Below are 12,612 nucleotides of genomic sequence, written 5' to 3'. Positions count from 1 at the left end.
TCCTTTTATGACATGATAAAAGGGGATACAAAATGGTATATTAATATGATTCCCAGTTTATAAATAAAATGTAGATTTAAAAATTTAGAAGGGAGGGGCGCCTGGGTTGCTCGGTCTGTTAAGCATCTGACTTCAGCTTATGTCATGATCCCAGGGTCCTGAGATTGAGCCCCAAGTTGGGCTACCTACTTAGTAGGGACTCTGCTTCTCCCTGTGCCCAACCCATGCCCCACTCATGCTCTCTTACTCTCTCTCTCTCTCTCTCTCTCTCAAATAAATATATAAAAGCTAAAACACAAAAGAAACCTAGAAGGGAAAAATTTTTAAAAAATAATAAAAATCTAGGAGGGAAAATTGTTCACTTTTTTTCCCCCAAATTTCTAAAGTTTGCACAATATATAAGCATAATTTTTATATTTCAAAAAATTCTTATTTAAAGGACATGTACACTTAAATAAAAATAAAATAATTCAAAGGACTGAACACTTCTGGATCACTTGATTTGGGAAATAGCAGTCTTTATTATCTCCGAATCTGATCATCTGTGTTTGATTTTTAAGTACAGAGCAGATTGTTGAATTATCAGAAATTAAGGTTGGACTGCAGATGGTGTAACCCCTAGAGACATTTGTTCCCTCAGGCACCCCTGTGTCTGCTGCTGAGAGAGTGTCAACCCACAGCTTTAGAGTAAATTTTGGGGTAAATCCATATATCATTTTCAAATGCTGATATCAAATGTACACTTGGTCTCACTAATACTGACTCTAATTACAACATGCTTCAGTGAACCATGGGACCGTTATACATGTGTGCACATAGATGCATGCACACACAGATGCACATTGACTTACCATCAACAATTGAGAAATAAGGCTCCAGTCTCAGAGCACCACATGAAGTTGTGAAATGTTACTTGGGATTTACTGAAGCAAAAGCTGCATTAGGCATTCCATGAAGCATGACTGATTCATCCACATAGAGACTAATCTTATTTTGATCCTATATTTTACTTTTCCCTGAGTGTCTGGAAATCAGAGAGTGTGAAAAAATGCTCCTGAGAATTGAAATTCAATGTAGAAAGTGGTACAATAAATAAAACCCCGTGCAACCTATGGGCAATTTTGATCATCCAGAGCACTCTTGCTAATGGTTCCAAGATTTAAGACTCAGATCATGAAAAGCATTTTCTAGAAAGGGCTCTTGGCTTTGATATTTCCTTTCCATCCCAGGCTGACATAGTCCTAATTTACAGGTAGTCAGGGATTCATGATATATAGTTCTACTTCATGCATCAGTTTCTAATTGGCCGGGGAGTTTTCTAAGATAGAATGTCCTGTGAGCCTGAAGTTTTCTTCCTTTTTTTTTTTTTTTTAATCTTCTAGACAGGAAGTCTAATACACACACACACACACACACATATATATATAGAGAGAGAGCACTTTATGAAGCAAATTAGCTTAATGAATATTTTGGAAATCTGTTTTCAAGATTATCATTATAAGAAATATAATAAAATACAGACTAGCTTTATAAGTCTGTTCATTTTATTTTAAATTTAATAAGATTTCTATCCTTGGATGAGGTTCTAAAATGTTACCTTCCTTTATAAAGAACTATTCCAGAATTAAAATACCTGTACTCAAAAGTTTGTCACATATAGCCTGCCAAGCATCTTGAAATAACACAGGCATTTACCTAGAACAACAATGCCCCATTGAGGAATATATAATTGCTTGTTGTTACTGTATTGAATATTTTCCTTCAAAAAGTTTTTATCTCTGATACATTCTGGATTTTAAGAATATTGACAAATAGACCAGAGAGTGCCATCACATGGAAATGATCCATTTTGATCAGAATGCTTCATCTACATGTTACAAAAGGTAGGTATCAGAATATTTCCCCAAACTGATTTATTGAGCACCTAACAGTCCATATACTGAGCAGAAACTTTATACATATATACTATTTCTGTTAATACAAATCTTCAAAGGGAGGTAGTTTTTTGGTATTTGTATTTTTGCTAGTATGTACTGAGCATTTAAGAGTTTTACAACCATAAATAATTTCACATTACAACAAAGTAGTACTTTACAGATAAGAAAAGTATGAATCAGAGAACTTAAATAGGTTTTCCAGGTACACAGTTAATAAGTGATAGAGACAGCAGTCAAGCCAAATTTCCTGTGACTCTAATTCATGTTCTTTTTTCCTGCAATGATGTCTTCATTTTATAGATTTCCTTCTTCAGTATTACTTATGAATATCCTCGCAGAATGTATGGACATGTAAAAAGATCAAGCTTTATTCATATTTATGTTGACATGGTACCTAGAAGAGTACCTTATACACAGTAAACCCTCAGTGGAAGTTAATTAAATACAAATTAGCACTATGAATCAGGAGCTTACTATGATTAGGCATCTTCAAACATCACTTAATAGATACCCATAGATCATTTCATTGCAAAAGGTCATTTTTGGGGGTCTACACAAGTCTCTGTCTTGAGGGCCTATGCATGAATGTTTAACCTGGGTAAATTCTAAAGTAATTTCACACAAACTCATGCAAACACCCTGGACTTCAGGTTTTTCTTTGATAACACTAAGCCCATCTTTCCCCATGGCAAATATCTGCTGCAGTTAAGCAGCTGATCCATCTAGGGGGAACATGTTTCTTCCAGTTGACCACTGTCCCCACCACCTGCTGTGTGCTGCAGCCAGCTTTTCCAACTGTAGAATTTTGGTTACCTCTCTGGTCCAGTAGGGAATTGAATTAGTGATTTCCTGCTGTGCAATAGCATACAACCAGGTATTTCCTAAAGTGACACAATTCAGCAGGGATTTAAAAAACAAAGGCCCACACTCATGCCACTTCAATATTATGCTTTGATATTTAATATTTATATCTAAGGGGCACAGTTTTATTTTATACTTGACATTATCAAAGAACATCTAAAAATTAATATTAAAACTGATCTTTGTAATACGATAATGTGTCCAGATTTCCAAAAGAGCTAGGAGGGAAAAAAAATGCCAGTAAAAAGTCACCTAAAAATACTAAATAAATTATGACTCAGCTTCTACACATGGTTGTGATGAAACCATAGATGAAGACTGCTGTAGAGGAGGATTTTCTCCATGAATATGGCACTTGCAATGGCAAAGGGACACCATGAGGACAATGGACATATAGTCACTAAATGGCAGTAGCTGCTCTATCCTTCCCTAAACACAAAGCATACCAGATGTTTTTGTAATATATTTTGATAGTGTTGGACCTCCGCATACAGAGAGTCCTGGTTGGCACCATTTCTTTGGCTTGAAGATCCCCTTTTGTTATTTGAGTAAAGATAAATTGTCTTCTAGAACAGAAATTTAACATTGGCTAACCTTGTTTCAACTTTCACTTTAAGAGATGACTAAAATACTGTTTTAGTTTTCAAGTGAACTTTACTGTTTAAATATTCTAGACATAGAAGATTATTCAAATGTTAACTTAGATATATATGAAGCTTGAGTGACACATTTTAATAACTGAAATGTTCCAAAATCTCAAATCTTGAACAAAGATTAGAAGGATTAGTAAGGATTTTTTTTTTTCTCTTTGCACTGTCATCATCCAGATAAAGCACGGAGATATTGTGCATGTAAAAACCCAAGAAAGCTTAATATGAAAGAGAGGGATGTTTTATGTGGCTCTGTAAAGCAGCTATATAAGAAAGTAGTTATTTAGGTTTGTTAAACAACATACCTTTCAGATTGCAAGTTCAGGTTTTATGTGAAGATGTTCTCCAGTATAGACCTAACTTCACTAGAAGTAGTGGCATGTTTAATCAATTGGAATTGATAAAGATAGTGATGATGATATGATGTAGGAACAATCTCTTTCCAAAAAAAAAAAAAAAAGAAAAAAGAAACACCAAAACAAAACTCTCATATTTGCTACTCAGGTAGCAAACAAGTTTAATCATGTTTAGTATTGTTCTTAGAACACTCATGCTTTTAAGTATTGTACACTTTTTTCTTTCCTTTGCAACCACTCTTATTGTGGTTGATAAAGCCTTTCAAGCACTAGCCAAGATATTCTGCTTTGTGGGCTTCATTTGCCTCATAAATAAATGGGAATAAATACACATTCCTGGTCTAAAGCAGTGGGATAGATTCATAAAGCTGGCAATATGCCTTAGAAGTATAGTGTTATTCAAACTATGTTTTCAGTAATAAATGCATGTAGCCAATTTGAAGAATATGTTTTTATTATGAACCTCATGATGACTTCACACACATTTAAGATCACAGTGAGTTGAGCTAAAAATTATAAACTGCTTTTTTCTCAGTAACCACCTTTGCCTTTTTCTACTAGCTCCCAGTATACTAGTATCCAGCAAACACAATTATGCAGATCTCAGATCTTCCTTACAATGTTTATTCATTCTTTCTGTAGCAATTAGAAACCGACAGTAAATGCAGTGTGCAAAAAAAGTTTATGTGCAGAAAAAAGCAATATTCATAACAGAGAACTAAGTAATAATATATTTAACTACTTAAATTTTAAAATTATAACTGAATAACTTGAGACCATAAGATAAGCTAGACTCAACTATTAGTCTTAAGTCTCCTATACTCTAGCATATTACATATTTTTTTAAATATTTATTTATTTTGGAGAGAGAGAGAGAGAGAGAGAAAGTATGAGTGGGGGGTTAGGGCAGAGGACGAGGGAGAAGAGAAGCAGATTCCCAAGGGGTAAGGTGCCTGACTTGGTGCCTGCTCTCAGAACCCTGAGATCAGGACCTGAGCCTAAACTAAGAGTCTGATGTTTAACCTACTGAGCCACCTAGGCACCCCAGCATATTGCATCTCATATAAATTTGCTCTACTTTTAAAATACGTTTTATAGCCACCAAAAGGTATAAGGTTTGATTTGTCCTGTATAAACTGCATAGTTTATAGAATGGTCAAAATAATTTGATTAAGGCAGATATTCTCACAACAGAAAGGTTGAAACAATCCACTTAACTACATCCACTTAACAAGGAGAAACTTAACTTTCACACCCATACTCATTCTTATAAAACAGAGCAAAAAATGAGTATTTTATCTGAATACTCATTTTGCCAATCCAGTATTCACATGGGTTATCAATTTCATTTATCCAAAATACAGGTTATGATAACAAAAATCATGATATAAAGTGTACAATATGTGCCAGACATTTTACCACATAATTTACATGTCAATCTGTTCTATCTTCATCAAATATGCTTTATCACGGTAATTTGGAAGATGAGGAAACTGAAGCTCAAACACATTTCACTAAATTTGTCAATTATCCAGCCATAAAATTGTACAAGTGAAATTCAAAGCTAATCATATATGATTCCACAGTTTATGCTCTCTACATCAATCTCAACAGAGAAAGAATAATCTACTGTGCAAAGGAGGTTATCTCCCAAAATAAAAATTTCAAATAGCAAAAGAGGAAGAAAAGAGATGTTTTAGGGCAATATATGTGTGCATGTATATGCATACTTTTATTAACACAAGCAATAGTAGAAGTATAATTTGAATTTTGTTATACTTTCCAATTTTATTTTAATGGTTGCATTTTAACCATGTAATTATTATGCTTCTGCTAGAATGAATTAGTTTTCTTAATTATGGAAAATATCCTAATGTGATGGCATGTCTTTCCTAAAGTGAATCTGTCATTGATTCAACTCTTTATATTTTAGAAATAAACATATTTATATTTCAAAAAAGAATAAAAAATATTGCTTATCTTGAAAGGCTACAAAGCATTCTTACATGACGATTGCTTTTTATTAAACAATGTTTATATTGTTTAGTTTAGTTTTCATAATAAATGTGAGGGACAAACTTGGTTTTATACAGAAAAGTCAACATATTAAAAGGAGAATCCAACTTTTCTAGAAACCAAAACCTCTTTTTTGGTAAGATGAATATGGGCATTAATATGCTCAATAGTCACTGTGGTTTCATCCTCTGATCTTGCAGACCAGCAGCGACTGAATGTATAAGGATGTAGTCCTTGCGACACTGGCCTATGTGGAGCAGATAAAAGGGATAACTGCCTATTGTCCTGATGTACTGTGGGTGGAATGGGTGCCATTTTAGTGTTTGTATACCCAGCACATTGCACCTCCTGATGGGTACTCAGTACACATTGATAGAATGAGTGAACACATATCACTTCTCAGCCTTCTGGCTAAGATCAAGTATATAGAATGAGTGAACCCATAAATAAAAGAAAACACAACTTTTTATTTCTCTATAGATGGAACTAAAACACAGAGTAGGTTTCATAGATTTAAAAACAACACACAGGGGTGCCTGGGTGGCTCAATGGGTTAAGCCTCTGCCTTCTGCTCAGGTCATGATCTCAGGGTCCTGGGATCGAGCCCCACGTCGGGCTCTCTGCTCTGCAGGGAGCCTGCTTCCCCCTCTATCTCTGTCTGTTTCTCTGCCTACTTGTGATCTCTCTCTCTCTGTCAAATAAATAAATAAAATCTTAAAAAATAAATTAATTAATAAAATAAAAAATAAAAACAACACACATCTTTAGCATTTTGCTTTGTGTTCTGAGGGGAAAGTAATGCATAAAGTGTCATTCTTGCCCTCAAAATCTTACACAGAGAGATATTATGACATAAATATTTGCAAACTTAAATAGTCCTCCCAAAATGATCTATTTAGAAGTTTGAAAAGTAACTATAGATATTAATTGACAGTATATATATAATTTCTTGACAATGATGGAAACTTGCCTTGATATAAAAGGTCAGAAGTTTGAATATTCAGTTCAGGCTCAACTGGCCATGGGAAGCTTTTAAAGAATTAGTAATGTACTATTAGTTTTAAAGAATGGGTATAGTGAGTCGAAAAAAAGAGAACAGATAATGTCATTCTGGCCAATGGAATGGTAACCACAAGTGTAGTGTTAAAAAGAAAATGAAACAAAACAAAAGTACCAGTTCTGGTTTAGAGACCCTTCAAATAGAACACTAGTTGAAAGGAGAAGGATAAGAAAATAAGAATATAGATGACACAGCCATTAAAAAAAAAGTGAAATCTTGCCATCTGCAACAACATGGGTGAACTAAAGGGTATTACTTTAAGGGAAATAAGTCAATCAGTGAAAGACAATTATCATATGATCTCACTGATATGTGGAATATATGGAATTTGAGAAATAAGGCAGAGGATCATAGGGGAAGAGAGGAAAAAAAATCAAACAAGATGAAACCAGAGAGGGAGACAAACCTTATATGAGACTTTTAATCTTAGGAAAACAAACAGAGGGTTGCTGGGGGGTCAGGGGGTATGGAGTAACTGGGTGATGGGCATTGGGGAGGGCTTGTGATGTAATGAGCACTGGGTATTATATAAGACTAATGAGTCACAGACCTGTACCCCTGAAACAAATAATATGTTATGTTAATTAATTGAATTAAAATTTAAAAATACAAAAAGAATATAGAGCACTAGTTAAAAGGAGAAAGATAAGAATATAAACAAGTAGGTTGAACCTTATAACAAATATTATGAAAACAGACATTTCCTATATATAGTTTAGACTTGAAAGCAATATATATTGAAATGCTATTATAGTAACCAGACTTTGTACCCTAATTCATTGCATCGTTCTGTTCCTTCCTCCTTTCCTTGCTGTTTTATAAAATAGTCTATGCTCAATATTTTTTCAAAAGTAGACCCCATTATGCAGCATTACTGTTTAGAAAGAAGAAGACTGCATTAGAGAAGTGAGGTCCATAAGAAATATATGACATACATGTGAAAAATGTCACTTGCAAAATATCATTCAGTAATAGAAGCTCAACACAAATAAGACAACTACATTAATATTGCTAAGGTCATGGGAGAAAAAAATGAAAGGAAGGGAAATAAGAAAACTAATCCCATTGGAGATTATGTTAAACTGAAATTTGAAGAACAAAATGAAGCTTTTGAAATCAAATAACTATAAGCATATCAATTTTACATTCATTGCTTTAACTGTCAGTAATAAACCTGAAAGAAAAAAAAACATGGAAAATTGATGATAGCATATCAACAAGGGACTGAATGTCTGGGGTGTTTCACTTGTAAATAACTAGCTAATATAATTCAGTCACCTTGGGCAAATTTATTAATATTCCCAGCTGTCCCAAAAGGAAATGTCATATATACCAATTTGTTCTCATGTCCTTTCCTTTAAACAGCAATAATAAAAAAGATCACCAGAATTTTTCCTGATTGCTCCTTCTTTGTGAGCATCATGTCTAAGATTCACTTGTATTTCAAAAATGATTAAAAATATTTTCCAACATTTACATTCTTTTATTTCTATTAAAATGAGTCCTAGATAATTCTAGTAGCTTTTAATTTTTGTCATGGATCTTTCAAAAATTTCTAGCAAATAGCTGATTGTCAATTAACATAAAGAATTTTAGTTTTTGTATATATATTGCCATCATAAAAATATACTTTGGCTTTTTATATTTTTGTTTAAAGACTCTCCCACCTCTCAGACAAGCTCTATGGGGGCAGAGACCACATTGTCTTTTCACCTTTAATCTTATAAAGCATGCCTTCTTTCTGGCGCAGGATCTCATAAACTGTTGATTGAATTCAAATAAGTAAATGTGAAAATCTCAGATAGACACAAGTTTCTGGAGGGAATGAGGAAGATTAATAAATAACCAGATGATTATAACAATTGTCATAATAGATTTTCCAGGGCCCAGCACAACACAATTTTTGTCACACAGTCCTATCCCTAATTATACATTAGAAGGAAGGAAGAAAATAAGTAAAGAAGTAAAAGAGAAAAGGAGGAAGGGAGGGAGAGTGTCCTTCCTTATCTTGGCATTCACCAATCATGGAAATTTAAATTTAACAGTCTTATATGTGACTTTCCCCCAGAAATATGGCATACCTATATAAACATTGAAGTTTTCACTACATTTGAGGAATTATGGAATACCTAGCATGACTAGCCCAAATCCAATCTCCAAGTCAAGTAAACCTTTCTTAGTATTGTTACAATTAATGCTTTTTCTTATTCCACAGATATTTGCCTTTACTTGAAAATATTTCATGGTAATTTTCACCTCAAACTAACTTGAAAAAAAATCCTTTGTTTTCATTATTTTTCTCTATAAAATCCACAGAAAGATGAAAAACTGGGTGAAGACAATGTTTACACCAGTAATTCTTTTGTCATTCTGTCAATTTAGGTTAGTTTAGTAAGAATACATTGTTTACCTACACTGTACCCGGCATTGCCCAGGTCTGTAGAGAATCAAAGGAATGAAGGCAAGAAAGACCTATTCTCAAGGACGTCACAGTCTACCTAGTTTGCTGTTATATGCAGTTGCAGGCTTTTTTCCTCCCCTTTCTTCTTCTTTCCTTCCCTCCTTACCTCCCTCTCCTGCTTTTCCCCACCATCTCCTCCTGCTTTCTTCTCTGTGTAGGTTTGCATAAATCTCTTAGAAAACTAGATTCCTTCATTAAACATAACCAGTTTAAGTCTTATCATTTCATTTGCTGTGAAAAATCTATAAAGTTGTAGCAGATTGCAAATTATTCTACCCAAGAAATTAAAGTTTTAGCTATATAAAAGTTTTCAAGTGCTACATGTTCTAAAATATTAATGCATTTAAATTATAAGTGACCTAAGACAGGCCCTGTTTACCACCATTTTAAAATGTGATCTTAGTGAAAGTTCAAGGGTGATCTTAGAGAAAGTTCTCTTCATTTTCTCTGATGTGCTCAGATTTATGCAAAGTTGTGATTAGCATTAATGGAAGTTATAGATGTACATCAATGTTTATTCTTTTTTATTTACTCAGGGCCTCCTCCTCACTGTTTTCAAGACTTTTTATCAGTACTAATGTCCAGGAGGAGTTTGTAAGTTGTGTTTCCACAACCAAAGAATCTGGAAAACTTAATAGCATTCAGATATATTTGTTGTATGCTTCAACTATCCAAGTCAGTATATACTGTGTTTTAGTTTTCTCATTTGCTTCACAATTTTGTTTTCTGGGCTAGTTTTCTTCATTTTCCTTTCAATTTCTATATCATTTGTTTTGATAGATGAATTTAGATGTTAATGGCAGCTCAGCTTGTCATTTGTATATCCATGAAAGAACTAGGAGTTTTCTATTTCCTAAATCTTTGAGTTTTCTTTTCTCTTCTTTCTTACCCTTTGTAGTTAATACAAGGAAGGGCCCTGTTATGGATAGTCAGAATGTTTGTGTTCACCCAAAATTTGTATGTTGAAATCCCAACCCCCAAAGATGTTGGTATTGGGAAGTAGAGATTTAGAAGGTGCTTTAATTCATGAGGTTAGAGAACCTCACGAATTGGATTAGTGTCGTATGAAAGAGGCTTCAGAAAGCTTTCTAGCTCTTTCCACCATATAAGGATACAATGAGCTCTTTACAAGCTGGAAGAGAGCTTTCAGCAGAAACCAACCAAGTTGGTGTCCTAATCTGTCAAATTCCAGAAGTGTGAGAAATAATTTTTTTTTGTTTGTTTATAAGCTACTCAACCTGTGGTATTTTTTTTTTTATAGTGGCCCTAATGGACTAAGACAGGCTCTTTCATACCACCTGTAAGCTATAATCTGTGTTGCCTGTAATGTAGTAACCAATATCTTGTGCTAAAAGTCAAAACCAGAGTTTCATGTAGTTGGCCACTGGGCAGATGCACTGGTAGAACTGTCAGAAATACTGACATTTGGCTTTAATTGAGCCAAATGCAAAATAGTAACATAAATGAATAAAAACAGTGTTTAAAGTTGACACAGAATATAAATCTTATCATTTTTGATCTCATGAAAGAGACATGTTAATATGCTGGGGAAAATAAAAATATATAGTAAGTAATTTTAACTAGAATATATTTTTATTAAGGTCATTTAAATTGCTCCTTAAAGTGTTCTTTGAACTGAACTGAAGCAAATGGATTTACTTTATGTATTCTGAGTTCCTGTTTTAACTGCTGCTGCCTTTGCTTTGTGACTCCAGAGGAACTCTTCATTTATCCGTCTCATCAGTGTCACTTAAAGCAGAGAAGGTGCAAGTGCACCAGACTGAGAAGTGGTAGATAAGGTATAATTTTTACAGTGCTCTTTCCAATAGCTTTTCCTATAACTTTATCCATCTTACTCATTATTTGAAGTCTCTGACATATATTAATTAGAAAAACCACAAGTTGTAGAGATGAAATAAATACTATAGCAGTCCCTCTTGTTTTAATATACCTGTATACTATGATACTTTTCCATCAGTTTATCCTTACCCAAAATCCTACAATATATGAATTCACTATAGTTTGTCAAATACATGTCCATTCTAAATCCTTATATGTAGGCAATGAATGTTTGATGTAATATGAAACTAAGAAATAATGTACCTTGCAATGTATATTATCAAAAGTAAAGAAAAATATAAACCTTAAAGTGTGAGAGATAGTGATCATGAAATAGCAAACAGAAGCAAAATTTCCAGTAAACATTAACCAATCACTAATAAAATAGTGTAATATGAAGTTTGTCATATTATACTACATTTTATAAATATTACATTTGTCATATTACACTAATCACTAATAAAATAGTGTAAAATGACATCTGTAATCTCTTAATTTAGCATGCATTCTATATTTCTAATCTCTTTAAAAACACATTTATACACACGTATACAAAGAACCTTCATAGTTTTATTTTTAGTCTCTGTTTTCCAGTGTTCATTTTATGTGATAATAGTAACACATAAGATAGAAGACCTCTAATATGTTGGGTACTCTTTTAAGTCTATTAAAATGTGTTGAATTGTTTAATATTCATAAGAATTTCATAATGTAGACACTATTTTCCTACTTTTTTTTTTTTCCTGTTTTGGAAACATAAGTACAGAGATTAAGGATTTCCCCCAAATTACACAATAATTAAGTGGCAGACCTAGAACGAAGACCAAATTTACTAGCTCTGAAGTTGATGCTCTTAACAGGTCAGCAAAATTGACTAATCGTCTAACACAGAGAAGTTTAGGAAGAGTATTGAAAAGAATGTAGTACTCAACATCACTCATCATCAGGGAGTTACAAATCAAAACCACAATGAGATACCACCTCACACCTGTCAGAACCGCTAAAATTAACAACACAAGAAACAACAGATGTTGGCAAGGATGCAGAGAAAGGGGAACTCTTTTGCAATGTTGGTGGGAATACAAACTGGTGCAGCCACGCTGAAAAATAGTATGGAGGTTCTTCAAAAAGTTAAAAATAGAACTGCTAGAACTACTCTACCACCCAGCAATTACACTACTAGGTTTTATCCAAAGGATTAAAAAATGCTGATTTAAAGGGGCACATGCACCCCAATGTTTATAGCAAGATTATCAACAATAGCCAAATTATAGAAAGAGCCCAAATGTCCATTGATTGATGAATGGATAAAATAGATGTGGTATACACACAGACACACCAACAGACATACAACACTGGAAAAAAGAATGAAATCTTGCCATTTGTGACAATGTGGATGGAACCAGAGTATATTATGCTAAGCGATGTAAGT

Source organism: Enhydra lutris, unplaced genomic scaffold (assembly GCF_002288905.1).
Source record: "Enhydra lutris kenyoni isolate GAN:26980312 unplaced genomic scaffold, ASM228890v2 scaffoldscaffold2, whole genome shotgun sequence".
NCBI classification, from domain to species: domain Eukaryota; kingdom Metazoa; phylum Chordata; class Mammalia; order Carnivora; family Mustelidae; genus Enhydra; species Enhydra lutris.
The sequence above is the reverse complement of the archived record's forward strand: the minus strand, read 5'-3'. Positions refer to the sequence as shown.